This window comes from Eriocheir sinensis, chromosome 23, assembly GCF_024679095.1.
Source record: "Eriocheir sinensis breed Jianghai 21 chromosome 23, ASM2467909v1, whole genome shotgun sequence".
In the NCBI taxonomy this organism is placed as follows: Eukaryota; Metazoa; Arthropoda; class Malacostraca; order Decapoda; family Varunidae; genus Eriocheir; species Eriocheir sinensis.
The window spans coordinates 2,360,674-2,373,173 of record NC_066531.1 but is presented as its reverse complement, the minus strand read 5'-3'; the positions used below and the strand labels follow the sequence as shown (position 1 = coordinate 2,373,173).

Genomic DNA, 12,500 nt, shown 5'->3' with positions numbered 1-12,500 from the left:
AAGGAACACAAAGGAAGAACAAACAATAGGAGACTTGCTGGTCCTGACGAGGCTGTTTGTGACAAGCTACACTAACTCTCTCATCAAAGGTGGAAGATGAAGGAGGAGGAGCAGGTGGAGGAGGAGGCAGGCGTCGCTAGAGCACTCGTTTACCCCATGACTCACTTGGCGGTTTTATGTTGTTGGTGAAAAGTAAAGTTGGGAGCATACACTACAGCTCCGCGAAGCCTCAGTGCTCATCTCCGTCGCATTGGCCCGCGTGTCTGTGGTAAGATGAACCCACTACCCCGGGACACAGGGCCAGTATAACATCCGGGCTACCAAAGTCTACCAGGTGCCGGTTAGGTGCTCAAAACCAGGATACTGAACCCGGTAGCTGCGGGGACCATGTTTCTTAATGGTCCCACTAAGCGAGAAAAATGAGAAAAAAATCACCCCTCACACAAACCATTTCATAATATATATCAAAGCATTTGTGATCAGTTTATGCATCATCTATTTTTGGGGGTTTGTATCATGGGAAGAGTTTGGCCCGTCGCTGCTACACGGTAAAGCCACAAATTTGGCCCGTCGCTGCTACACGGTAAAGCCACAAATTTGGCCCGTCGCTGATACACGGTAAAGCCACAAATTTGGCCCGTCGCTGCTACACGGTAAAGCCACAAATTTGGCCCGTCGCTGCTACACGGTAAAGCCACAAATTTGGCCCGTCGCTGCTACACGGTAAAGCCACAAATTTGGCCCGTCGCTGCTACACGGTAAAGCCACAAATTTGGCCCGTCGCTGCTACACGGTAAAGCCACAAATTTGGCCCGTCGCTGCTACACGGTAAAGCCACAAATTTGCCCCGTCGCTGCTACACGGTAAAGCCACAAATCTGGTGCATCATTCTCCCCCTAGAGCTTTCCCGTGTCATGCCCCGACAGACAAAGCTGCGCAAAATTAATTACCGTCCCTCGGGTGGTCATGCTCGGCGACGTCACGCGCCTTGGTGACGTTAGGGTTTTGACGCCACGCTTGCCGGTGACGTCACGGCGACAGCGGCGGGGGCACCAGCGGCGGCCTTTTCAAGAAGAGGATTGCAGTATATTTTATAGGTTGTTTTCAGTCTTCTTGAAGGAACTTTGAGGATAGATTGTTTCGTTTGCACACACACACACACGTTATTGCACTCAAACAAACATCAATCAGGCGACGCAGCGAGTGTGGCAAACGGACAGAGTGGAGCCCTGCCCAGTTAGCCCCTTGAGGTCATTAAAGACAGGTGCTCCAGAAACAGGTAATGAACGTGTATTCTCGGGACAATTGATATAAACGAATTCCTCACTGGACCTGAAATGGACTCTATATCCTACACCGGTTTGGAATGATTTCGGAAGTCAAGGTAACATATTGAAAGGACCTCTCCCGCTGTACCATTCCTCCTGACTCGAAGAGGAGACCGCTCGTCCCTATCTGGAAATGGAAACGGAATCGTCAGAATCGCTGCGGTATTACGCTGTCCAATGTTCCAGACAAGGTGCTGGCCCATCTGTTGTTCTGCGAAATAGTTGTCACGCCTGGAAAGGACATCTGACCGTATCTTAACACTTCGCTTACAGATGGAGCGCTGACGAGAACACCGAAAGGGATGCTTGCAATCTATCGTGATCTCAAGATGGTTTTTGATTCAGTGTTGCGCAAAGGACTCTTGGATCTATTGCGACTCCAAAGGATTCCTGCAAGGATTTTTGGTCTGTTGACTGGCCTGTACTCTAGGACTCAGAGGGCTGTGATATCGGTATGTGGATGGGGGAACTTGGGGAAAAGGCTAACCCATCTTCTCTGTGAACACTGGACGGAGGCAAAGCTGCGTCCTTGCCCGATCACTTTCTAACCTTTGCACGGAATGAATGTTGGGCAGAGTTGTTGTCCAAAGTCATTCTGGCGCTTTTCTTTCTTCAGGTGTTGCCGATAGCGCCGATAGACTGTCTTGAGACGCGTTTTTTTTAACGTTCTGAACTATAGCGCCGGTAGGCTTTCTTGAGTGACCTAGTGGTCGGCCCAAGCCCATCATGGCGCAGGCAAGTGTTTATAGTGGCGCCATCTATTCTTGTCTCCTGCGGCCCCCTGGAGCTCATTCTTGATTCACTTGGACAGTTCCTCTATATAGGATAGCTCCTCTAGAGTCCGGGTTGATAGGTGGTCTTCAGGACACTATGTGAGTAGTCTTAGGTTCCTCGGTGGTGACTGGAAAATCCCAAGTGGTAGCGGAAATAAGTGTTCACGTAGAATCACGGGATATCGCTGGAATAACTTTGTGTAGAATCCGTTATAATTCTGTGATGCTAAATCGATACCTATTACCTGCATACCCCGTGAACACCAACGTGGACTATACGACCATGTGGCACGTTCATGAACATTCGACTCTGCTCACTGGGTTCTATTCTGTAGGAGGAGGTCAAGGGAGGTCAAGTCTATGGATCCTGCCTTGAGATACTTGAAATGGGGAGAGGGCTAGACTAGACTTTTTCGGGCATTACGGTAATCGTAGGGTGGGCGAGGGAACGTACCCCCAATTGTTTGATGGACTGACTCGACCGTTGTGCCTAAAGGGGGGAGTTTTCAGTCGCTGCGTTCCCCCCTCTTCAGGACCTCACATATTTGACAAGGTTTTCGTAGGAGTTGTGGGCATTTCCATCAGTAGTTTTATGACCCTGGTGTTAGTTTGACCGCTCCTCTGTACCGTGAACCTAAAGAAACACTCATTTGACAAGGCTTTCGTAGGAGTTTTGGGCATTTCCATCAGTAGTTTTTGACCCTTCTTCTGTACCGTGAACTTAAAGAAACACTCATTTGACAAGGCTTTCGTAGGAGTTTTGGGCATTTCCATCTGTAGTTTTATGACCCTGGTGTTAGTTTGACCACTCCTCTGTACCGTGAACCTAAAGAAACACTCATTTGACAAGGCTTTCGTAGGAGTTTTGGGCATTTCCATCTGTAGTTTTATGACCCTGGTGTTAGTTTGACCACTCCTCTGTACCGTGAACCTAAAGAAACACTCATTTGACAAGGATGACCTGGGTGAGTTTGACACCCCTCTGTACCGTGAACCTAAAGAAACACTCATTTGACAAGGCTTTCGTAGGAGTTTTGGGCATTTCCATCTGTAGTTTTATGACCCTGGTGTTAGTTTGACCCTTCTTCTGTACCATTGTGGGTCGTGGTGATGGATTAAGACTCTGGAAAGGAAAGTGAGAGGTTCCCAGGGAGGAGTTGAGAGGTCAGTGCTGGGTGTCGACACAATGGAAAGAAAAGATGCAAATGGATGAGAAAAACACAAAAGTATCTAACACAATAAAGGAAAAGTTGGGGTCCCCGGTAAACGCATATCCCACAGCAACACCAGGACAGAACAGCCAACACTCCCGAGCCCAACACAGCAACACCACATCAGCACAGCCAAGACCCCCGAGACGTCCAACACAGCAACATCACATCAGCACAGCCAACACTCCCGAGACCAACACAGCAACACCACATCAGCACAGCCAACACTCCCGAGACCAACACAGCAACACCACATCAGCACAGCCAACACTCCCGAGACCATCACAGCAACACCACGACAGCACAGCCAACACTCCCGAGACCAACACAGCAACACCACGACAGCACAGCCAACACTCCCGAGACCAACACAGCAACACCACGACAGCACAGCCAACACTCCCGAGACGTCCAACACAGCAACACCACATCAGCACAGCCAACACTCCCGAGACGTCCAACACAGCAACATCACATCACCACAGCCAACACTCCCGAGACCAACACAGCAACATCACATCAGCACAGCCAACACTCCCGAGACCAACACAGCAACACCACATCAGCACAGCCAACAACAGCAACACCACATCAGCACAGCCAACACTCCCGAGACGTCCAACACAGCAACACCACATCAGCACAGCCAACACTCCCGAGACCAACACAGCAACACCACATCAGTACAGCCAACACTCCCGAGACGTCCAACACAGCAACACCACATCAGCACAGCCAACACTCCCGAGACCAACACAGCAACACCACATCAGCACAGCCAACACTCCCGAGACCAACACAGCAACATCACATCAGTACAGCCAACACTCCCGAGACCAACACAGCAACATCACATCAGCACAGCCAACACTCCCGAGACCAACACAGCAACATCACATCAGTACAGCCAAGACTCCCGAGGCGTCCAACACAGCAACATCACATCAGCACAGCCAACGCTCCCGAGACCAACACAGCAACATCACATCAGCACAGCCAACACTCCCAACACGCCCCCACACCATCACCACCATCACACCAGCACTACACCAGCACACCATGGCAGCATCCTCGTACGAGCCTGGGAAACTGCTCATGTAAAATCGAGAAAAAAAAGTCTCCACCCGCATTATAACCAACAACATAACAACAACAACAGTGACACAGGGTTGGCAGCATGGCCAAGGGCAACAGCAGCAGCAGCAGCAGTGTGCCGATCAATGACACGCGCTTCATACACGTGTGCTGCCTCGCCCGCCGGCCACCAGTCAGCGCCCGCTCGGTGTGGGTCGCACCCGTCCCACCCTCGCCGCTCCCTGCACGCCCGCCCTTGCACGCCCCGCCGTGTCACGCATCGTTCCCCTCCATACCTAGAGCGCCAGGTGTGTGTCGTTAGTGCGTCACGTGAAGGTGTTTGGACCGTGAACAGCGAGGCACACCAGTGAAAAGTTCCCGGGAACCTAAAGTGGCGCGGGAGTGTTTAGTCCTGTGTTGCGCTGTGTGTGTTACCAAGTGTTGGACGCCGGTGATTTGTGGGTACAGCGCGGCCCGGTGACACGCTTGCCTTGTCTCGCCCCCATCCCTACGCCGCCTGTTCTCAAACTCTGAATGGGTGAGATCGCTGAAGCTTCGGTGACTAATCCGTTTATCTAGTGAGCCTGTTTTGGTGAGGAGAACTGGCGCTGTGGGGAGACCAGAAGCTGTATAGATAGGCCAGTCCTTGCTTGGTCTGTCTCCTCTAACCGAAAAGAAAAACATGCAGGAAGTCTCATTAAAACAAAACATAAGAAACTATAGAAATATTCAACGTAGATCCAAATGTGTCTTGAAATCAGTCGCAGGAGGGAGGAGAAAACAATGTAGAGAAGGTCGTCCCAGAGCAAACTATTGAAGGAAACGAAAATGTGAAGTTACTGGTTATAGTTTGCATTAGTAACTGAACAGAGTAGAGATGAACATAAGAATCGTATTCCCAAACTATTCGCTCCCCTTGCACACATATTTGACAAGGCTTTCCTAGGAGTTGTGAGCATTTCCAGGGCTAGTTTTATGACCCTGGTGGTAGTTTGACCCTTCCTCTGTACCATGAGCCTCAGCAACACACATTTAACAGAGCTTTCGTAGGAGTTGTGAGCATTTCCAGGGCTAGTTTTATGACCCTGGTGGTAGTTTGACCGTTCTTCTGTGCCGTGAACCTCAGCAACACACATTTAACAGGGCTTGCCTAGGAGTTGTGAGCATTTCCAGGGCTAGTTTTATGACCCTGGTGTTAGTTTGACCCTTCTTCTGTACCGTGAACCTCAGCAACACACATTTAACAGGGCTTTCCTAGGACTTGTGAGCATTTCCAGGGCTAGTTTTATGACCCTGGTGTTAGTTTGACCCTTCTTCTGTACCATGAACCTCAGCAACACACATTTAACAGGGCTTTCCTAGGAGTTGTGAGCATTTCCAGGGCTAGTTATATGACCCTGGTGGTAGTTTGACCCTTCCTATGTACCGTGAACCTCAGCAACACACATTTAACAGGGCTTTCCTAGGAGTTGTGAGCATTTCCAGGGCTAGTTTTATGACCCTGGTTGTAGTTTGACCCTTCTTCTGTACTCTAAACCTCAGCAACACACATTTAACAGGGCTTTCCTAGGACTTGTGAGCATTTCCAGGGCTAGTTTTATGACCCTGGTGGTAGTTTGACCCTTCTTCTGTACCGTGAACCTCAGCAACACACATTTAACAGGGCTTGCCTAGGAGTTGTGAGCATTTCCAGGGCTAGTTTTATGACCCTGGTGGTAGTTTGACCCTTCTTCTGTACCGTGAACCTCAGCAACACATATTTAACAAGGCTTTCCTAGGAGTTGTGAGCATTTCCAGGGCTAGTTTTATGACCCTGGTGGTAGTTTGACCCTTCTTCTGTACCGTGAACCTCAGCAAAACAGATTTATCAAGGCTTTCCTAGGAGTTGTGAGCATTTCAGGGATAGTTTTATGACCCTGGTGGTAGTTTGACCCTTCTTCTGTACCGTGAACCTCAGCAACACACATTTAACAGGGCTTTCCTAGGAGTTGTGAGCATTTCCAGGGCTAGTTTTATGACCCTGGTGGTAGTTTGACCCTTCTTCTGTACCGTGAACCTCAGCAACACACATTTAACAGGGCTTTCCTAGGAGTTGTGAGCATTTCCAGGGCTAGTTTTATGACCCTGGTTGTAGTTTGACCCTTCCTCTGTACCATGAACCTCAGCAATACACATTTAACAGGGCTTTCGTAGGAGTTGTGAGCATTTCCAGGGCTAGTTTCATGACCCTGGTTGTAGTTTGACCCTTCTTCTGTACCGTGAACCTCAGCAACACACATTTAACAGGGCTTTCCTAGGAGTTGTGAGCATTTCCAGGGCTAGTTTTATGACCCTGGTGGTAGTTTGACCTTTCTTCTGTACCGTGAGCCTAAAAGAAACACTCATTAGAACCCAACTGATCTTTTTAGCCTGTAGAAATAGTTGATCTGAGATGAGAGAGCGTTTGAGAATTCCATCCTAAGTAGCGGGGGTGTGGGAAGCGTGGGAGCTTGACGATCATTTATAGGAAGCGATGAGCATGAAAATATGGCGATAAAAGGAAGAAAGAGCAACGATACTGCCGGAGAGAGTCGGTTAAAGGGAGGTAGCTGGCTGGTGAGGCGACGTGCGTTTTGACAAATGGAAGTTGATTCGTTGACAGGTGGAAGATTTTGACAGGTGGAAGAAGGATTTTGACAGGTGGAAGAAGGATTTTGACAGGTGGAAGAATGATTTTGACAGGTGGAAGAAGGATTTTGACAGGTGGAAGAAGAATTTTGACAGGTGGAAGATTGTGACAGGTGGAAGATTTTGACAGGTGGAAGAAGGATTTTGACAGGTGGAAGAAGGATTTTGACAGGTGGAAGAAGGATTTTGACAGGTGGAAGAAGGATTTTGACAGGTGGAAGAAGGATTTTGACTGGTGGAAGATTTTGACAGGTGGAAGAATGATTTTGACAGGTGGTGGAAGAAGGATTTTGACAGATGGAAGATTTTGACAGGTGGAAGAAGGATTTTGACAGGTGGAAGAAGGACTTTGGCAGGTAGAAGAAGGATTTTGACAGGTGGAAGAAGGATTTTGACAGGTGGAAGAAGGATTTTGACAGGTGGAAAATTTTGACAGGTGGAAGTTGTTTCGTTGACAGGTGGAAGAAGAAGTATTTTGACAGGAGGAAGATTTTGACAGGTGGAGGAAGAAGGATTTTGACAGGCGGAAGAAGGATTTTGACAGGTGGAAGAAGGATTTTGACAGGTGGAAGAAGGATTTTGACAGGTGGAAGAAGGATTTTGATAGGTGGATGATTTTGACAGGTAGAAGAAGGATTTTGACAGGTGGAAGAAGAGTTTTGACAGGAGGAAGAAGGATTTTGGCAGGTGGAAGAAGGATTTTGACAGCTGGAGGAAGGATTTTGACAGGAGGAAGAAGGATTTTGACAGGTGGAAGAAGGATTTTGACAGGTGGAGGAAGAAGGATTTTGACAGGTGGTAGAAGATGGATTTTGACTGATGGAAGAAGAATTTTGACAGGTGGAAGAAGGATTTTGACAGGTGGAAAATTTTGACAGGTGGAAGTTGTTTCGTTGACAGGTGGAGGAAGAAGTATTTTGACAGGAGGAAGATTTTGACAGGTGGAAGAAGGATTTTGACAGGTGGAAGAATGACTTTGACAGGTGGAGGAAGAAGGATTTTGACAGGTTCGCATTCTCAGGGGTAGTTTGATGACCCTGGTGGTAAATGGACCCTCCTTCTGTACCATGGACCTAAAAAACAGCCATTGGAACCCGACTGATCTCCTTGCCCTTCCTCCCATTAGGGCAGATTAAGGCAGGACAGGCTGCGTTAGGTTAGGTTAGGTTAGGTTAGGTTGGGGCAGGGCAGGTTGCGTTAGGTTAGGTTAGGTTAGGGCAGGGCAGATTACGTTAGGTTAGGTTAGGTTAGGTTAGGTTGGGGCAGGGCAGATTACGTTAGGTTAGGTTAGGTTAGGTTAGGTTGGGGCAGGGCAGGTTGCGTTAGGTTAGGTTAGGTTAGGTTAGGTTAGGTTAGGTTAGGTTAGGGCAGGGCAGATTACGTTAGGTTAGGTTAGGTTAGGTTAGGGCAGGGCAGATTGCGTTAGGTTAGGTTAGGTTGGGGCAGGGCAGATTGCGTTAGGTTAGGTTAGGTTGGGGCAGGGCAGATTGCGTTAGGTTAGGTTAGGTGGAGGTAGTCGTGTCTAGCTCGCTTGGACCATTCTGTCTAACCAAGGTCACCCATCCGCATCCCTTCTGCTCCTTCCCTCCTGTACAGACAAGCGGAACGATGATGATAATATTAAAGTACCAAGACTCTCAGGCAGACTATAAAAAAGACATTGCGACATTTAAGTAAAGTGTGAATGTAAGTTTTTATTTCAACCCCCTCACAGAGCTTTTTATTTTTTGTACTTGTGTTTATTAAGAAAATTATTAATATTTCGTAATACCGTGTTTGTGAGGAAGCGTTTTTGTATGTGGAGGAAATTTTTGCTCCTGAGAGAAAGCTGAATAATAATAAGGAGAGAGAGAGAGAGAGAGAGAGAGAGAGAGAGAGAGAGAGAGAGAGAGAGAGAGAGAAGCTTGGCGGATGTGACCTGTACCATGGCAACGAGACACAGACACACACACACACACACACACACACACACACACACACACACACACACACACACACACACGCACACTATCTATCTATCTTTCTATCTATCTTTCTATCTATTTATCACAAGTTCTACCGTCCTATTTAGTTCCCCTATTTATCAAACTCATTACTTCTCTCTCCATTCTGGTATCATTGATCTATGTTCCCTTCTCTCTCTCTCTCTCTCTCTCTCTCTCTCTCTCTCTCTCTCTCTCTCTCTCTCTCTCTCTCTCAGACCACCTATTTTGGGTCTTAGGGCCTGTTTGGTCTGGTTATCTATGTAATTCTATGTAATTCTCTCTCTCTCTCTCTCTCTCTCTCTCTCTCTCTCTCTCTCTCTCTCTCTCTCTCTCTCTCTCTCTCTCTCTCTCTCTCTCTCTCTCTCTCTCTCTCTCTCTCTCTCTCTCAAATTATACACGTTTGGAACAAGAAAAAGAAAAAAAAAAAAGTTATGGAAATAAAGTCACAGAGATTAATAACCGGGTTTTCAGGTGTGTGTGTGTGTGTGTGTGTGAGAGAGAGAGAGAGAGAGAGAGAGAGAGAGAGAGAGAGAGAGAGAGAGAGAGAGAGAGAGAGAGAGAGAGAGAGAGAGAGCCGCTCATATTCCCCTCTGGACACATTCGCCTTCTGACATTTTCCCTCCCGACAGATTCACCCTCGGACATATCCCCCTCCAGACAGCTTCATGTGAGGGCGTTTTACCCAGTGGAAACATTCGCCAGTGCTGTTATATGATAAGGAATCACTAAGGAGACTTGATAGTTTAGTGGGTCAATGCACTTAGGCTCGTATATAAGACACTTCGTCACCCAAGAACACATATTTGACAAGGCTTTCGTAGGAGTTGTGGGCATTTCCAGGAGTAGTTTTATGACCCTGGTGGTAGTTTGACCCTTCCTCTGTATGTTGAGCCTAAGAATAACTCATTAGAACCATTTCAGCGCCTAAGATCACCTATTTGACATGGCTTACGTGGGAGATTTGATCCATATCCAGGGGTGCTTTCATGACCCTGGTGGTAGTTCGACCCTTCCTCTGTACCATGAACGTAAAGAAACACTCATTGGAAGCTGACTGATCTCATGTTTGGCCTTTGGAAATTGTTGATGTTAGAGGCGAAAGGAAGGGTCTGAGAACGGGTCTTAATCTTTAGTGAAAGTTGTATCGTTTGGGTGCATGAGGGTAGAGAAAGGTTGATAGGGGAAGAGCGGGGTATTTGAAACTGCCAATGTTCAAATGTTCAAGAGATGTGTGACAGAGCTGTTTGCTGACACGTAGAGGGAAAGAGAAAAGAACAGATGTATGAGTTTTTGTTTAATAGGTAAAATCTCTCTCTCTCTCTCTCTCTCTCTCTCTCTCTCTCTCTCTCTCTCTCTCTCTCTCTCTCTCTCTCTCTCTCTCTCTCTCTCTCTCTCTCTCTCTCTCTCTCTCTCTCTCTCTCTCTCTCTCTCTCTCTCTCTCTCTCTCTCTCTCTCTCTCTCTCTCTCTCTCTCTCTCTCTCTCTCTCTCTCTCTCTCTCTCTCTCTCTCTCTCTCTCTCTCTCTCTCTCTCTCTCTCTCTCCCTCTCTCTCTCTCTCTTTCTGTCACACACACACACACACACACACTCACACTCACAGCACTAACTCTCACATTTAGCTCTGATGCCATCCTCCTCTGTCCTTCTCCCCGCTCTCTCCCTCTCCTCCTCCTCCTCTTCTCTTTCTCTCTCCTCCACTCTCTCTCCTCTCCCTCCTTCCCTCTCCTCTTCCATCTCTCCTCTCGTTCCTAAACTCCCCTACCTCTCCCCACCTTTCCTTCCCTCTCCTCCCCTTCCTCTCCTCTCCTTCCCCACCATTCCTCTTCTCTCCTTCCCTCTCCTCTTCCTCCCTCCTCCTTGCCCTTCCTCCCATTAGGGCAGATTAAGGCAGGACAGGCTGCGTTAGGTTAGGTTAGGTTAGGTTGGGGCAGGGCAGGCTGCGTTAGGTTAGGTTAGGTTAGGTTAGGGCAGGTTGCGTTAGGCTAGGTTAGGTTAGGTTAGGTTAGGTTGGGGCAGGGCAGGCTGCGTTAGGTTAGGTTAGGTTAGGGCAGGGCAGATTGCGTTAGGTTAGGTTAGGTTAGGTTAGGTTAGGATTCCGTCTACAGTGATTTAGAATGGGCGTCACGATAAGAGAATTTTTCTGAACACCTCATGGTTAGTTTTGGGACCATAGCCGAGTGTCTCTACCGCACAACCGTAGAAAAGTTGGAAAGTTTCGTTTAGTCGGCGCAACATCTGTGGTCACATGCCGGAGAGAGACAGAAGGGGAAGAAATTATAGGAGAAGGGAACAGACCCCAGGAGACGGGACACAACCCCGGAATAATACCTGGTACCCATTCACTGCTGGGTGGACAGGGGCGTAGGGTATCGGAAAAGCCGCCCAAGTTTTTCCACTCCGCCCGAGAATCGAACCCGGGCTCTCTCGATTGTGAGCCGAGTGTGCTAACCACTGCACCACGAAGCCCCCTACACAACCGTAGAGAGATGGGAAATATGGGACCGGGAGTATACGGGGCGGGTCTGTTAAATGTGAGCTCCTATGTGCAATGTAATAATGCTCTGCGATTTGGTCTAGTCTCCCTTGCCATCATCTATTACTGTCTCCCGGCGTAAAGGTCACTATGGCAACCGGCTGACTGACTGACGGACAGCTCTGGCGATGCTTACGTAAAATGGGTGACTGATTGATTCGCTGGAAATAGAACGAGGACTCCAGACACAACAGCAATTCTGGTGGTATGGTCGACCCAGACGGAAAGGGAAATAGGACGAGGGTGAAAGGGAAGATGGCCGGATGAGGGAAGATGAGGAACGTGACGACAAAGACAGGAAGGAAAAGAGAACGAAGATGCCGAGAAAACAAAAGAGAGGCACTAGACAGGAAGGAGAGAAGGACGAAGAGGGAGAGAAAGATGAATGTAGGAGAATAGTCAAAGAACCCAAGAAGAAGGAGGTGGACAGAGACGCTAGACGGGAGGAGACAGTACAAGAGACACAGTGTCGGGACCCAGGCGTCTGAATGGTCACCCACACTTTCTGACCCCGCCTACTGGGTATCTATTTTCTGTATCTGGGTCTGGGTATCTGTTTCCCCTCCTTGTCCTTGCCTGTCCTATTAGATGTGTATGACTCTTGCAAATCTAACTAATTGCTTTCCTTCCTTTTCGTATCAGTTATTTACGATTTTTGCCTCCATATCTCAATCCGGTATTTGCCTCTGATTGGGGTCACTATCACTGTGCTGTTATGGTCATTCCTCTGTTTGTTCGTCTTCTGGGTCCCAATAAAAGTGAAGATGAGTGGAAGAGAGAACCTAAAGAGAGAGAAACGTTAGAACCCCCCCTCTCTCCCCACACCGTGCAGCGATGTCAAATTATCGTACCTAGATCATCGCAATTATCCAACCCAAAACTGCCGTTCCCACACAAATAACGCTATCCAATTAAAACCGTTGTTAAAAC

General features: G+C 48.1%; 1 protein-coding gene and 1 long non-coding RNA gene across 4 annotated transcripts in view; one reads left to right on the top strand and one right to left on the bottom strand.

Annotated features, from left to right (window-relative positions):
* LOC127002384 (rho GTPase-activating protein 100F-like) overlaps positions 1–12,500 on the top strand; it is a 233,284-nt gene that overhangs the window by 85,772 nt on the left and 135,012 nt on the right. The window lies entirely within an intron of this gene.
* Positions 6,532–12,500, bottom strand: part of LOC127002403 (uncharacterized) — a 134,043-nt gene continuing 128,074 nt past the window's right edge. For all 3 annotated transcript variants that reach the window (XR_007756155.1, XR_007756154.1, XR_007756153.1), the window contains exon 3: positions 6,532–6,546. This is a non-coding gene — a long non-coding RNA (uncharacterized LOC127002403). The remainder of the gene's footprint in view (positions 6,547–12,500) is intronic.